At 42.8% G+C, this 17,412-nt stretch overlaps 1 protein-coding gene across 4 annotated transcripts in view; it reads left to right on the top strand.

Moving 5' to 3' along the window:
* Positions 1 to 5,468: 5,468 nt before the first annotated feature.
* The window catches only part of KIAA0319 (KIAA0319 ortholog), an 86,029-nt gene continuing 74,085 nt past the window's right edge, over positions 5,469 to 17,412 (top strand). For all 4 annotated transcript variants that reach the window (XM_030552544.1, XM_030552543.1, XM_030552542.1 and 1 more), the window contains exon 1: positions 5,469 to 5,746. The gene's annotated coding sequence lies outside the window, so the exon portion shown is untranslated. The remainder of the gene's footprint in view (positions 5,747 to 17,412) is intronic.

Here is a 17,412-nt window from a genome sequence, read left to right as displayed (position 1 = left end):
ACCTGAAATACTGCCATTGGCTTTCAAAAGTTTCCCCAATCACTGGAAAGTCAAAATGAGACTACATCATATAACATAAAAATGAACCCCCCAAAATCCTCCCCATAAAGCTCATAGGCACCTCTCCTGGCTGAACCCAACAGATTATACATAATGCAGAGAATTTACCATCATTTTTGAAATATGGGGTTCTTAAAATTAATTAAATAGAAATTGAACAATCTAACAAAAATAAAACACCTCTAAGTAGTCAAACTGTCAGATCTCACAAACTGAGATACCGGATACGCCCCAAACTTCCTTCTCCATTATAAGAATCATAACCTGTTAGGAAAAAAATCAAATTTTCCCTAAATAAAAGCAATACAGCTCAGCAGTGCCAGAGTACCACTTAGTTGTGATGAGAGGTGCACATTAGAACCAAGCTTCCAGAGTAACTCTGAATGTTTTGGAGACTGAACTGTACTGATGTCATATACTGATTAAATTAAGTAATTCATTGTGGAGGACTGTGTAATCTGACCAACTTCACATGGAATTTTACATTTTGAAGCTCTAGCAGTCCTCAGCTACTCTTACTGCATACAGATCCTCTTATTTCAGCATGGTTATGAAAGGCAGGACTTTGGTCAGCCAGGGAATGTCAACCCAACTTCCACCATCTTCGTCAAAACTGCTTTCCGTCCTGTTCTTCCATTGCACAGCATTTCTGGAGCTACAAATTTTGACTGGGCAATAACTGCTGGCATTGGATCTCTGCAGTCAGGACTGTTTTCTCTGACCCCTTTGAGTCTGAATGTGACCAGCTGCAACTTGTTCCTGTAATGGGGCCATGGGGGGGGACGCTTTGTTGAACAATTAAACACATTGAACCAGATTATCCTCTTTGGAGAAAGAGAACACGTAGCAGCAGGAAACTTGGGAATTTGCTTCATTATTGTTTCATTAGGAGAGTGGGATTTGCCCCCTTGAAGGATGAGCAGAGAGTTTGTCCCTCTAACCCTGTGGATGTCTCGGGAGCACTAAGCACAGCTTAGTGTGGCCATCCAGAAAGTGGTTGAGCATATAAGTGAAAATCTACTCACGCAACAAGGCAGGTTTTGTGCAAATATGTCTGTCACATTTATTAGAGAGTGCACCAAGCTGTTTCAGGTGGTAAAGTCAGGTTTCCGTAACTATGTAAAGCAACCAGACCAGTGTTTCTCCATCAATGTGTAGCAACACCTTTTTCCCCTGCCAAGGCACTCAGGAGGGTCAAGAGGCACTGAAAATGTTACAATCTAAAGCCAAGAAAATCTCATTCCATACACACACGTGCACCTTTATCTTTTACACATTATATAGGCTGATCAGGGATTAAAAAAAAAAAATTCTTACTTTTACAGTAAATGTAAGGGGGTCATGATAATTTTTTACTTGGAAAAAGGGGCTGTCAAGCTGACGTCTGAAAAACACTGACCTAGACAGCCAATACAGAGAATCGCAGAACTAGGAAACAAAACCAGCAGTGCAACATATTTTATATTGCTTGTAATTTTATTTCTGTGAATGCTAATTGGTTAATCCCCTTAGGCCCCACTCAGATGTTTTTAACAATAATTCAGTATTGCAGTTTGGAGACTTGTATTCCTGACTGTCTCACAAATCAGGCACTAGCCTTAGTTGGTCCTCTGGAAAAGTAGATATGAAGGCCCAGGAAATGGCATCTTCCCAGGACCAGCATACAGTTGGGAAAACAGAAAGGGAGTAGGTAGAAAGGAAGAAAAAAGGCAGAAAACAATTTCCTGGACACTGAAAGATGAAAATTTGTTTGCTTTTTAGGGCACTCTTTTTAACTGGAATACAGTACTTACATAACAGTGAGCCAGTTATAGGTGCCTTAGAGAAACTATAGCTTTAGAACTAGGCAGAATAGAGCTTGGGAAGTAGAAGAGAGGGTTTGGCAGGTAGGTGGGTTGGAGCAGAGTTATACAATATATTTATAATTAAATACTTGAATTTCAAATCTCTTTGCACTGTGTTACTTGAAAGTGAAGCTGCTTGCTTAAAATGTTAAGGTAGGTGGATTTATTTGAGCAAAACCAGGTCTGTTTTCTGTGGGACCTGGTATTGAGCAGAAATGGGCCTGTTTAAGAATGAAAATGAGCCAACTGTTTTGGAGTGAAAATTCACATTACTGCAGACTTTGAATGCAAACATGCCATAGCCATTGAGCTGAAAATGCAAATGAAGCAACATTTAAGGAGTGTGAAATCTCATGAAAAAATGGTGACTATTTTAGTGAGAAACTCCATAAAACAAAAAAATAGTGATTTTTACATAGGTATTAGTTGGAGGCACTTATCCCTAGGACACAGGGATTTGTCACCTGGGCGGGAACAGTCTCTAATCACTGGAGATGGGAGAATTTTGGCAGCTGGTGGAGGAGGTTTGGACCAGGGGCGGGGGGTCATCCTTGAGGACTAGAAAGATTTGGGCCCCAAGTTCATATTTCCAGGGTGCAGGGGGTTGTAAGTGCATGCTGGAAGTCATACACTGACAGACTGGTCTTCAAAAGTGTTGGACCTTGAGCAGCAATATATGTGACCTCCAAGTTGTGTTAGGTAGGATCCTAACTGGCTCCCAAGCTCTCTCTTGTCCTGGTAGGCTCAGCTGGAGATATTGGATTTGGCTCCCTGGCACCTTTCCAGGTGGTCATGTCCATTTCTTTTCAATCTGTGACAAAGTTAGGCTAATATCTCCCTCTTTCCCCACAGCCACCTTGGGAATTTCAGTCAGATGCTGTCTGATCCATTACTCCTATTCCAAATTCATAAATCTGAATCATTATTACAGGCTTAAAACTCAGAGGCTCAGTACCTTAAGATTTTTGCTGCGTGTGCTTCCTGCTATTTTATCTGCAGCTGCAGAGCCTGGGTCCAGTCAAGTCTGTGGAAAGATAAAACTCTTCTTACGTTAATCCTATGTAGGATAAAATAACCAAGTTGAAGCTTGTCAAGGACCAGAGTATTACTGGTGCTGATCATCATAATACTAAATTTTAACCCTCTTGTATCTGCATTCCATCTTCTGTTGAAGCAAAACTTCAAATCCCACCAGGGTCAGCTTGAACCTTCATCCTTTTTAGGTATGCATATGCACATTATCTAGCTATCTATGTGTGTGTGTTTTGCACGCAGTTTACTGTCTCTATGGTGTCTGGATGTGACCTTAAAATCAAAGTCCTGTCTGCTTTGGTGAACAAAGTTTACCCTGGTGTCCTTGGGTAAGATTTCTCTTACCACAACTCTTTTCTGCAGGGTACTGTGTGCAAGATGGCTACCATGCTTTACTCCAAAAGTAGCTGCATTTCAATAGTGTCGTGTATATATGGTTTATTAAGTGCTTTGGTATGAGATTTGCTATATTATTGCCATCTCTTGCAAATTTTATCACAAGTCTTGTGCTATCTGGTGGTTTTCTTAAAATCCCAGCTTCTGGAGTCATGTTAATTTGTGAGAATTTCAGCTTTCATTTAATAGGAATAAGTAAGTTTCTTGCCTTCGTAATTATGGAGAAAAGCTTGAAGGCAAACAAGAAGACCCCTCCCCTAATAATTGGGAGGGAGGGGGGCTGGCTCCTGGCTTTTGAATGCCTGAGGTTGGCAATACTGCCAATACTTTTACAGATGGCAGCTCCCAGAGTGCATTTTGCCCCATGTACATTATTGGACAGTGAAGTAACTAATACTGTGTTAAGATTGATATTTTACATGTACGAAACGGATTTCACATAGGGACCCATTCCCCCTTTCCCTCTCACTGTAGTTTCAGTTATGCCCCTCCCCTACCTACCCAGGCTGCTTCCTGCCCCTCCCCCTGAAATAGGGTGACCAGATGTCCTGATTTTATAGGGACAGTCCCAATTTTGGGGGCTTTTTCTTATATAGGCACCTATTACCCCACCCCATCCTGATTTTTTATACTTGCTATCTGGTCTCCCTACCCTGGAAAACCCTATCTCCCCTGGATCTCTCAAAGGGCAGCAGGAGAGGAAGGCAATCTCCTCTTGTAGTTGTTGCTACATTAAGTAAACTGTGGGAACCCCTGGGGATTCCTGACAGCTATATTCTAGTTGTTCCCCCCTAGACTTAGTGTAGTGTAGCAGTGCAATGGGGGAGGGAGAGAGTGTATGTATAGGAACAAGGGGAGGTAAGGCCATTTTCTCATCCCCCTACTCCCCAAAAACTCATGTGCATGGAGGAAGACATTGCTCTGTCTGGCTGACACTAGCAGAAGATACAAGGTGGAGGAACACAACCACTACCCCCTCTCCCACTTCCTTCCTAGACCCTGAAGACCCAGGGAGGAGGCCTCCCTGTTCTCCTTGAAGGCGGCAGTGGTAAGGAGGTACTGCTAGGGCTGCTGAGGGGAAAGAGGATATAGAACTAAGGGTCCCCCTGAGCCTTGAGTCCCTTGTATTTAAGCTTCCCAGCAAACTGACAGTGTTCACTCCACAGCCACTTCTCCATGAACTGAAATCTGCAAGTTTGGCACCCCTCTGCTCACATCACCCCTGGGATCATGGACCTGACCCCAGCTTGCAGATGTGGGATAATCACCATTACAGTTTACCTTCCTTTCACCCCACATTGGCTTTAATGGTTGTCTGCTGCAGACTGAGCTCTGTTGCTTGCAAGCACCTTTTAAAACCCATCGTTGTCACATGGACACTTCCATTTTGTGTCTTTCAAATAGAGCAGGGGACTGGGAAACCAGGCTTCTGGGCATTACGTCCAGCTTTGTCTTGGTCATGTCATAGCACTGCCCTGTGCCTCAGTGTCCCTGTCTGTAAAATGAGAAGAACAATAATATTTGTCCACCTTTGAAAGGGGGTTGGCTCCTTGGAGGAAAAGTCAACCTGACTGTTAGCCTAAGTGCAGTTTTAAGCAGGATGCCTCTGAATCAATATCCCCAGCAGGTTTTGAAAACCCAGGACTCTGAGGGATTTATAGCTTGCCTGTTTTTCTTGGGTGGGACCAACTCCCCACCTTTGAGGAGCTGGGAATCTGCATCCACATCTGCTATTTATTATCGACATTTTTAAACATCTGCTTTACGCGGTGAAATACCCACTGCCCAGAGACCCTCCCCCTTCCCACCCCTCCGCTTCTTGCACCGCGAACCCACCCACCCCAACCCTCCACCACGGCTAGACGCCCATCCGCCCTTTGCACGGCCCTGAGGCCGGTCTGGGCGGGCGCGTGACACGCTACTAGGCGAGCCCGGGGCAGGTTCCATCTCCTGCTCCCAGCGCCCCGCCCCCTCTCCTCTCATCTCCCGGGGCTCTCCCCGGGAACTCCGGGCGAGGGCTGGGCTGACTGTGCAACCGACAGCGCGCACCCCCCGGCTGCCTGGCCCGCGGCTGGGATACGGCGCTAGGGGGCGTCTGCGGGCGGTGCTCCTGCGTTAGCATCAGCTGCTGCCGCTGCTGCTGCTGGAAGGTGAACGGAGGAACAGCCGTTGCTGTCTTGCTCCTGCAGCCGCCGCGCTGGGGATCCGGGCAGCAGCAGCAGCTGCCTGACTGAGCAGCGGGAAGAAGACGTTAGGCATCTTGGCCTAGTGCCTGGCTACCGCCCGCCCCTGCCCCTTCCCTCCAGCGCACACGCCTCTCCTCCCGGTTGGTGTCCGTTCGATCGATGGAGCAGCGAAGGATGCTGCCAGGCCCCAGGGAAGCGACAGCAGCGCATCTCCATCAGCAATCTCAGGTACGGTCATCATACCTGCCCCGCTTGCCTATAGGTGCTGCAGAGCGAGTTAACTCTGTATGCAACGCTTGCCTGGCAGATGGCTGTTATAGATACAACAAAGGATGCTTTAGATGCTAGCACTTGTTTGGGCTTTGGAGCTGATGTGTTCAGTGTTGTTTGGGTCTGCGTCGGTGTGTTCAATAAGTACCCCGTGCTGCATAAGCTAATTGTTGCATAGATCAGTTATTTATTTGAAAGGGTTAGGAAACTATGGAATTTCCCATCCCCATCCCCCTCTGGCTGTAGACATTCAATAACTTCCCAGCCAGAGAATGGATGGTCTCCCCTGTTCTATAGATATTGCCTGGAAATGTGCATTACTTTAAATATATTATGACAACCAGTATATATTGATTGCAGACCATAAAATCACTTAAAGCTCTCACCCTCCAAGAGTTTCACAAATGTATACTGGTCTAGATCTTGAAAACTAAGACTAATTGGCTGCACTTGTGCATCTCACAGCAACAAGGAAGGAAGGAAATAAATGCTCTTTAGCAAATATGTTTTCACTCTCTGATCTTAGGAAAATACCTCTCCCCTCCTGCTGAATTAGCACACAGCAATATAATGCCTATGTGTAAAGAAATACTAGACAAAGTGGTTTTATTATATGACTGTAAGGGTCATTTGAAAAAATAAAGGAAATGCTATAGCAATTGCTCAGTGTGGGAAATAAAACATTATTATAATGTATGTGCAAATGTGTGCCACTTGTTGGACTAGGAACAAAAACAGTTAATATAGCAGCTTCACTGCTGTAGTGAGGACATTTCTTTTCAATTTCCGCTTAGGTTAAAAAGGGTCAAAAATGGAAAAGTCTCTTCCAGATGTTGCTTTGGAAGTATGCAGATGTCATGGAGCTGAGAAATCTCATTACTGCAAATGGAAATTAGTAATTTGATACTGAAGTGTGTGCTTTTGTTATAAATATGTATTCATGTTAAGGTGAGCACTTATATATTTGCTAAGTGAAATGTTTTATCTCATTTCAATCTAAGAAAAAATCATTATCAATAATTTCATTACTAGCAGAGTTTGGGTGCTGTGTAAATAGTAAGTGCTTTACAAACACAAAAAAAAATTTTCTGCCCCAAAGAGCAGTCTCTAAATCAACAATATTTGGATGAAAAGGTGAGTTGGAAATTAAATGCAACACAAGCCTATTTTTTTCTTCTTCTCTCAATCCATGTGTGTGTGCATTAATTGTATTAAAGTAGTGCTGACCAGGTCTCTTCTACTACATGCTGTACAAACACAGATTATATATATATATAGTCCCAGTCCCTGTCCTGAAGAATTTACAATGATAGCCATTTGTGGATTAAACTCGCCAAGATGTACAGCATCTAGCACAAGAGGCCTGACCTGGAGCAGCATAACTATAATCCATATAATAAAAATCCAGGATTGTTACTCCGTGTGTCACTCTGGAGCCTATTATGTCTGTACAGTCAGTGTGAAGCAATGGAAACAACTACAAGCATGGTTAAGAGCAGCTTTTGTTCTGAACATCACCAGGCTGAACCCTCGCTTTGATTCACCATCATTTACTGTCCAACTTTTAAGTTCTCAGCCATTTTGATTTTACGAATTACCCCATGCGTTTTTCAGCTACAGTAAGGCATGTATCTATGTGTGCCCAGAGTCCTAGACCATTGTGATATCAGAGGTAATTTAACCAATCACAAGTGTTATTCTGCAGCAAATTTACATGCAACCATTTCATTGGGTGTATGAGAGACTGCCCAGATGATGGATAACCTGGCCCAGCTGCCACATCCAAATGCCACCTACACAAATCTCCCAGCACAACCCCCCCCAGACACAAGTCAACACATGCAGCAGACGCAATAACCCAAAACATCCCTGTGAAGTCTAGAAGGTCTGTACAGTCAGAGTTAATCAATGGAAATTGCTACAAGCATAGAGGACAACTCGTTGTGTTTAGAATATCACCATGATTCAATCATCACTGAGATTCTTGGGCTGTTACTGTTCAGTTTTAAGTTCTCAGCCATTTTTGGCTTTTTTTACACAACTTTATGAATTACACCTGTGCAACAGCATGGACTTTCATCTGCTAGCATAAAGTGTATATATATACTAGCACAAATATATTCCGCTTGTTTGCATAATGCCCATTCATTTATATTAGCTTTTTCATTTGGGAGGTTGACTATTCAAGTGGATATTCCATAATTTTTGACCTGCCTCAGGACAATTGTAATCTCTTATCAACTTTGAACCACACTCATCTTTCATACTCAATAGTCCCTGTAAAAAGGGATAGATTAATTTAATAGCTTAGACAATGTGTGCAGAACTGCACACCTCACAAAGGATGGGAGATGGGGCAAATTGTGTGAAAGGGTGGTGTAAGTGAGAGGAATAGAGTATACACGCAAAGCCCTGGGGTTATGTGCTACCCCTGAGTGCAAAGGAAAGGATGACATAGTAAGGCCCTAATTCTACACCATTAAAGTCAATGGGAGCTTTGCCATAGACTTCAGTGAGTGTAGGATCAATCCTAAAAGAGGAATAGCCTAAGGAACAAGAGTGTGTTCTGGAAAGCGCCCTTGAAGTTTATCCTTCCCTCTCCTCCCCTCCCCTCCCCTCCCCCAAAAACAAGTGCTGGACACACAAGCAGTGAATAAAGCAACAGCCACTGGATGTTCTCATTTCCACAGGGAAAATTACTGGATGCAATTCTGTCTTCTCTGTTGCTTGTGTGTGGTTCCCTAATCAACTGTGTGGGATGCATGTCTGCTGGTGACTTTATCAGTGCTACTATGTGTGTCTTACTATTGCTATGTATCCAGTGGAGCTTTCATCATGCTTGGCCTCTCTCACATCGGGGAGAGTGGCTATCCATTTGGATAATGTGGCGGGAACAGTTGTTGGTTATGCTGGGCATTGCTGCTGGTTCCATGGCATGTTTGCTGCATGGGCATTGCTTATAGAATGTTATTTTCTGAAGGTATGTAACTTTACGTGTTGTGGTTGATTGTTTTGGTATTGTTACTACAGTAACTCCTCACTTAAAGTCGTCCTGGTTAACATTGTTTTGTTGTAACGTTGCTGATCAATAGGGAACATGCTAATTTAAAGTTGTGTGATGCTCCCTTATAACATCATTTGTGCATCTCTCTCTCTCTCACCCACACACAGAGTGTGTGTCTCTATGTCTCTGTCTGCCGTGCTATCTTCCCTTCCTCCAGTTATGCTGCCTCGCAGAGTGTGAGTCTACATTAGCTACAATGTGTTAACCCTTGAGGGCTCAGCCGAATGCTAGTTCATCATTTAGCAGTAAGGCATTCCCTGGGAAACATCCCACTCTCTTCCACCCTCTGACTTCACCACCTCAACCAAGCTTCACAATCATCATTGCTGTGTACAGTATTAAATTATTTGTTTAAAACTTATACTCTGTGTGTGTGTGTAATTTTATATATATATATAAAATAGCTTTTTTTCTGGTGAAAAAAATTTCCCTGGAACCTAACCCCCCCCCCCATTTACATTAATACTTATGGGGAAATTGGATTCGCTTAACATCGTTTCGCTTAAAGTTGCATTTTTCAGGAACACAACTGCAACGTTAAGCGAGGAGTTAATATACATTGTATCCTTATTAGGATCATAAGGATTGCCATGCTGGTTCAGGACAACAGTCCAATATCCTGTGTCCTACAGTGTCCAGTACCAAATGCTTTAGAGGAAGGTACAAAGCCCCATAATAAACAATATGTCCATGTAAAAAGTTACTTCCTCAACTGAGGCAGTTAGTGGTTGGCTTATTCTTTGATAATTTGTATCCTTATCTATTTTAATAGCATATATTCCTGTTATTTTTTACAAATGTCTAATCCCTTTCTGAACACTAGTAATCTCTTTGCCCCAATTATATAAAGTGGCAGTGAGTTCCACAGGTTAATTATGTTTTGAGTTTTTTAAAAAATTCCTTTTTTAATCACTGCCAAGGGCACACCCAGCTCTGGTTATGGTACTGTGTGATTTGTACCTGTGGATAGCCCTTTCTTTAGCTTCATTGTCTTCAAATAAACACTTCTGTTAATCCTACATGCCTGTGGCTATTTATGATATGACTGTTGTTTTTGCTCCAGTTGGTTGACTGTATGGATCAACTGCTTCCTTGCCTAACCTCTGAACACCCACATATTCTCCATTTTGCCCCTCAGAATGCTGTTGTGATATGCATCTCCTGCCACACAGCACCAGTGCCAGTGGAGTCAAATTCATTTTCAGTTCATTCTACAGCATCTCCCCAAACCCACTGGTATATTACCAGCTCTCTGAGGCCACTCCTGGAACTGCTTACTACCTACATGTGGGGCACATCTTCTTTTGCCATGCTGTGTTGCTTATTGATAGTGGATGGTGCTTTATGTATGGCTGTCAATCAAGCCCTGGTCACCATGGATATCTTCATGTCCTCTGTCTTGTCCACTTGATCACGTTTATTATAGTTTTGCAGCCTTTTGGTAAACTGCAAAATGTCCTAAGACCAGCAGGCTCTATGCCAATGGCCCACCCCTCTATTCACTGCACATGATGTGATTTACTCTTTCAGGCAATCTGATCGTGGAGCACATTGCATATAACATTTTCCATACTGTATTTCATGTTCCAGATTTGGGATGATGGGGAATACTGTCCATTTTAGCCTTGAAAAACTGTCAGAAAATTTACTATCACAGGCATGAGATATACTTCTCTAGCCTTTCCCAGGATAACTGGTGATAATGAATATCATAGTGATATTTTACTTATAACAAAGAGAAACAAAAGATACACGCCCTGGTTGAGTGAGCGAATGAACTTTTTTTGCCAAGGTAATGTATCTAATCTCTCTCCCTCCGTCCATACACAAACTCAGACTCGGAGCTCGAAAGGTATATGTGAAATCCAGCTGAGACAGGAATCATGTCTAAAAGCAGCTTCAAGGAACTATAAGGATGGTGGAATAAGTATGTATGTCTAAGTTACAGGATTTTGTTTTTGCTGGCAATGCCCTGCAATATCAAAGCAATCCTGTACTGAGACTTTTCTCCTCCAGATCATTTGACTCAACCTCCATCATTGGATCGATGGTCCATATTTTTAGCGTCAAATATAATTTAAAGCTATGCGGGCAATAGTACGTAATCTTACCTTAGTCACATAAGCCTGTCTCAGCCAATCAGACTGTGACTGGCCATTGAAGGCTATAATAAATATGTATAATTATGTACTTATGTAACTTCAGAGTCTGTATTTTACAACATGAATCCTTCAGTGCACTCCCTTAATATAAAAAGTTGATCGATTCCCTAAAATTAGGAATATTCATTAGTTGACAGGGGCATATGGCTTTGAATACCAGAAAATGGTTGCTCATATTTATTGAGCAAGCTATATGTTGTCTGACATTGTCAAATAATAAAAATGACATAAAACATCTTATGTTCATAAAAAGGGGAATCTCACTTTTATATTTAAAATGAGGTAATTGCCAGAAAACTTCTGCATTAAAATGTCAGTTTTACTGCAGAAGTTTTCTGGCAGTTACCTCATTTTAAATATAAAAGTGAAGTATTTCATATGTAAACCCCATCAATGTTTGTAGTATTATTGCCAATATCATTTTAAAGTAAAAGCCAGAATGTTCTTGAATTGCTGACACTGCAAACTGAACTAGAAAATAGTGATCACAAATCCAAAAAGCAAACAGCTCTATCTCTCAGGCTAAAATGTTTGAAAGTGTGTAATTTTTTTGGATGCCTCAATTTTGGGGCACTCGCCCTCTGATATTCTGGGTGCTCAGCACTTCTGCAAATCAGGGTCTAGGAGTCTCAAATGGGGTGCTCACAAACTCAGGCATCCAAAAAAGGTGACCACTCTTGAACATTTTGGTCTTGACAGGTAATGGAGTGTCAGTCAAAAAGTAGGTTGCAGATAAGTAGTTGATTGGTATGATGTTTCCTCAATGTGCCCAGAACTGTTGAGTCACCTTATCACTCACCTGCCTTTCATGAGAGGAAGTTTTGCTTGGGCTGAACTGGGAGCTCCATGATACCAGCAGTCAGTTGGCTTTCATCCTAACAGTCTCCTCAGGACTGTGCCAGACCTTACTTTGCTTTGCATGTTAACAATAGATGCAACCAAATCCCCAAATTCCTGCATGATGACTGGACACTCACAGAAATTACCAGATAAGCTGTTCCCAAAGGAATAGTGAACACACCAGCTTCTACGAGTCAAATGAGGATCAGCACCAATATAACATCACAGCAGGGAGATATATTTATAGTGAAAACAATCATCAGTTTATTATCAAAGGCTAAGATTTGAGAGATAGGAAGGATAGAAATGGAAACAGAAATGGTTACATATAAAACAAAAAGTATAACACTGTTCCTAGAGTCTAAACTTAACTTTAACAGAATAAACCTTTTTTCTAAAGTTGCTTTAGATGAGATAAACTATCTCCCAGCTTCTCCAATCAACATGGCTGAGATCCCCCTTTCATGAATGCAGAAAACGCTGTTCTGTTTGCTTCCTCAGTGAAGGATCAAGATGTATTTTGTCTTCTCCTTGTATCCCCAAAGTTCATTGTTTTGTCCACAGAGTCAGGATGGTTTATTAGTTGGTGTGCTGGCTCCATGTTGCCTTTACATCCTCATGTTGACATTGTCATGGTCTTCCATTATGTTGGCTTACAATACCTATTTTACCTGTGACCTGAGGCAGGCAGGTGAATATGCATCCTTTGTCTAGTCAAAACCTGCTTGACAACCCTGCTTTGATTCAGACTTTAAAACACTTTTTCCGGTGTACATACACACAACTCCTTAAATAACATCCATCCATACATCTCATAACAATTAAGATCAGAATGACTTATAAGTTTTTATTAGAAACTTTTCTTGACACTCTTTGGATATCTACTATGAAAACAATGTGTTAGATGTGGTTAGTTCGTCAGACCTGTCAGAAGATACAGTTGCAGATCAGTGAACCCTGTGCCACTTGGCATTGGGGAGTTCTTTAGATCACAATCAGACATTATATAACAGTATTGCCAGCCCTAAGTGTTCAAATGAGTTGGGCTCCAAAAAATCATGACATTAGCTTAAAAATCATGGGTGAAATCCTGTCCTTTTGAAGTTGAATGGGACCAGGATTTCATCCCCTGAGATTTTACTTTTAAGATGTTAAGTATTGGATTCTTTTTATTTGCCTTCTAGCTTTTGAGTCTTTAGGATGTATGTTTTCTAACTTTTCCCCTCAGCCATGAAGACTAGAAACTTTCTTCTTTTTCTTTCTTTTTTTTAAATGAAGGCTAAGATTCTGACATGATCACTTGATTTCAGGAAATAGGACTTTAAGAAAAATGGCAAAAATCATCAGATTCATGATCAAATCATGAGAGTTGGCATAATTGAGTAACTTGTTTTTATTACTTAATTGTAAAAATATGATCTTAACTGCAACTTAGTCTGCGTCCCTGAGTGAAATTTTGATTGCATTTAATAAAAGATCCTGTAAACCATTTTGACAATATAAAAGCACACCAAAAGAAGTACAAAAATACTCTAAAGTAATCTGATCAGAGGTAGTTTTTTAAAAATATATAGTATATGCAATATGTAAATATATATATTAAATATATCTATTAAAACACTACTTAGTTCAGATTTTATATATATATATATAGAGAGAGAGAGTTTTCTCTTTAATTTAGTATTCATGAAAGGTATCAGTCTTGGAGACTGAGACTTTCTGTTCATGCACAGGATGGGAAGCCGCAGTGCAAACTTCCCTTTCCCTGTCCCACAAATGTGTCCCAATATGACCTGCAAGACCTCTAATATGAAAGGGTAGTTCACTCTCCATCCTCATTTAGACTTTGGCTTCCCAGCGGTTTGCTCTCGCGTTCCCCGAACCCCCGAGCAAGCAGATCTCCTTCCCCGCGGTTTGCTCTCGCATTCCCCGAACCCCACTGCAAACGGCGGGGAAGGAGACCTGCTTGCTCGGGGGTGCGGGGAAGGAGACCTGCTTGCACGGGGGTTCGGGGAACGCGAGAGCAAACCGGGGAAGGAGACCTGCTTCCCCGCGGTTTGCTCTCGCGTTCCCCGAACCCCCGAGCAAGCAGATCTCCTTCCCCGCGGTTTGCTCTCGCATTCCCCGAACCCCCGAGCAAGCAGATCTCCTTCCCCGCGGTTTGCTCTCGCGTTCCCCGAACCCCCGAACAAGCAGATCTCCTTCCCCGCGGTTTGCTCTCGCATTCCCCGAACCCCCGAGCAAGCAGATCTCCTTCCCCGCGGTTTGCTCTCGCGTTCCCCGAACCCCCCTGCAAACGGCGGGGAAGGAGACCTGCTTGCTCGGGGGTGCGGGGAAGGAGACCTACTTGCTGTGCTGAGGGAGGCAGCCAGTTGTGGCTATTGGTTTTTGTGATGAGGACCCATCCACTACGAATTGGACCGAGACCATGTCCATGCAGCCTCATCACAGAGACCACTGATCAGCCATCGGACAGTCATGGCTTTCAGCACTGCAAATATGAGCTGGATTCATACCAAGATCAACCAAGAGGCTGTCTGTCCCATTAGCAACTCCTTGAAACCTGTTTTTTTTTCTCTCTTTAGTTTGATATTGACAATACATTTTGAAAATTGACAACTGTATTCCCCTTTATAATGAATATTCAGCAATGATACAGAGAACTAATAGGAGATACCATTTTCATACAAAAATCAAGAATGTGTGGAAACCAAAAGATCTGTTGATCACAGTCCCAGCTGATCATAACAATCCATCAGTTTTTGTTCTCAGGTGCCTCCCTTCTAAGATTAGGATTTATGCCAAATGAGGATTCAAAGTACTTTGGCATCTTTGAGTCTTATATTGATGCATTTATTGAGTTCAGCTTATTTTTACCACATTGCATGAAGTGCTCTGGCATGTGCATACACTAAGTGCTGTGCAAATGATATCTGCATAGCAGTTTAAGTGGCAGCAATCCTGAATGATTTTGACTTGTTTCCAGTCAATATATGTCACAATGTGGTGTAAATTCTGATGCTGACAATGGCACTTTAATTTTTCATCAGAGCAATTACACCGTTCACTGATACAGTTTTTTTAACTGTAAACTGTTCTTGGTACTGCATAATCTTTAAAGTGTCTCATTATTAGGAATTCCTTTGTTGTTTGCTGTATCTGCAGAAATCATAACAAAGTCATTTCTTACTGAGGTAGCTATCATACCTGCTTAATATTGTACAGTAAAATGACCCTTTAAATGAATCATTACTTTTCTGCTTTAGCTGTGTTACTTGCATTGGATAGCAGTGATGAGTGTTTGGGCATATTACACAGACAAGTGATCCTGCAGTCCTTCAGTACAATGTAATAGGGTATTTTTAACTGAGTAGTTTGTTTTTTTTCCCCATAATTACTTTTTGTAGGAGTTCTGAATTTGACTGACAAAATTGAGTAGAATTAGACTATAATAACCTATAGCAGTTATTAAACAAGACATACAGAACTTCATACAAATTGAACAGACAAAGGATCAGAATCACAGATATGTACTGAAGTTGCAATAAAGAAGGTTTTGTCTATAACCATGGGTCCCAATTTTCAAAACCTACATAACGGAGCTGTTTCGCTTAGGTTTCGAACACCAGTAAATCTCATTGTCTTCAACAGCAGTTGTTGATAGTTTGAAAATTAGCTCCTTTATTTAGATGCTTAATATTTGACACCTAATTTGGAAATGTTTGCCACTGTTACACCATCCTTTTGGCATTAGAATTATGCCTGCTTGTGCCCCAGATAATTTCCTTGTGATACTAGTGGTGAGTGCTGCTGTCATGGTTTTTTCCCTTCTCTTCTGTGGTAGTCAGAGATGCCAGTGGTTACTGTAATGGTGCAATTGGTGGAAAAGTTCTACCTGGTGTAACCTTTCTTTTGAAGGATTTTTTAATGCTATATTTAATGGAAAGATTCAGTTTGAAATTGTTTTTTGTTTAAAGAAAAATCAGGACAGTCTAATAAGTAGGAGGTTTCATTTTCTGTATCTTCCTGTTTTGGGGAAGGGACATCATCAACATGAAATCTAGTGGTATGGCTACACTTGCAGCTGTACAGCGCTGGGAGTTACAGCTGTCTTCATACAGCTGTGTAGGGTAAGCGCTGCAGTGTGGCCACTCTGACAGCTACCAGCGCTGCAGTGTGGCCGCATTTGCAGCGCTATTGGAAGTGGTGCATTGTGGGCAGCTATCCCACAGAGCACCTCGTCCCATTTTGGCGCCGTGGGTTGTGGGAAGGGGACAGAAGGGTGCGGGTCATTCCGCTTTCTGTCCCAACACCCCGTGATGCATCGCTTCACATCCCAGCAGTCACTGTTTTTCCATCCACGTTTGGCGCCATTGTGACTCTCCCAACGGTTTCTGTGCAGTGCGATTTCTGTGGGAAATGGAGCCTGAGCTGCTGAGGAGTATGCTGATGAGTCTCGCCAGCACATCACATTTGGCAGTTGAGCTATTCCTTCAGCTCCAAAGTGACAGTGAGGAGTCCGACGATGATATCGAGTCACCTGACGCGTATGACACTAAATTGTTTGTGGCATTCATGGAAATGCTTAGCACCGTGGAACGCCGCTTTTGGGCTCGGGAAACAAGCACTGAGTGGTGGGATCACATCGTCATGGAAGTCTGGGATGATGAGCAGTGGCTGCAGAACTTTTGGATGAGAAAAGCCACTTTCATGGGACTGTGCGCTGAGCTCGTCCCCACCCTGCGGTTCAAGGACACGAAATTGAGAGCTGCCCTGTCAGTGGAGAAGCGGGTGGCTATTGCAGTCTGGAAGCTGGCAACTCCAGACAGCCACCGATCGGTCGTGAGCCAGTTTGGAGTGGGAAAGTCAGCCGTTGGAATTGTGTTGATGCAAGTTTGCAGGGCCATTAATCGCATCCTGCTAAGAAGAACCGTGACTCTGGGGAACGTGCAGGACATTGTGGATGGCTTTGCACAAATGGGTTTCCCTAACTGTGGAGGGGGGATAGATGGGACGCTTATTCCTATTCTAGCACCACCCCACTTAGCATCCAAGACATTAATCGGAAGGAGTATTTCTCTATGGTTCTTCAGGCGCCTGTGGATCACCATGGGCGTTTCATTGACATTAACACAGGCTGGCCTGGAAAGGTGCATGATGCACGCATCTTTCGGAACACTGGCCTATTCAGGAAGATGCAGGCCGGGACTTTTTCCCCAGACCGGAAGATCACAGTAGGGGACGTCGAAATGCCCATTGTGATCCTTGGAGACCCTGATTACCCGTTAATGCCTTGGCACATGAAACCGTATACAAGGAAGCTTGACAGGAGCAAGGACCGGTTCAACTACAGGCTGAGCTGGTGCCGAATGACTGTGGAGTGTGCTTTTGGCCGTTTAAAAGGGTGCTGGCGATCTCTGTATGGGAAGCTAGACTTGGGGGAAAGCAGCATCCCCGCGGCTATATCCATGTGCTGTATCCTCCATAATATTTGTGAAGGCAAGGGTGAAACATTCAGTCAGGAATGGACCTCTGAGGTTCAACGCCTGGAGGCTGAA

The sequence above is a fragment of the Gopherus evgoodei genome, chromosome 2 (genome assembly GCF_007399415.2).
Source record: "Gopherus evgoodei ecotype Sinaloan lineage chromosome 2, rGopEvg1_v1.p, whole genome shotgun sequence".
Lineage (NCBI taxonomy): Eukaryota > Metazoa > Chordata > Testudines > Testudinidae > Gopherus > Gopherus evgoodei.
The sequence above is the reverse complement of the archived record's forward strand: the minus strand, read 5'-3'. Positions and strand labels throughout refer to the sequence as shown.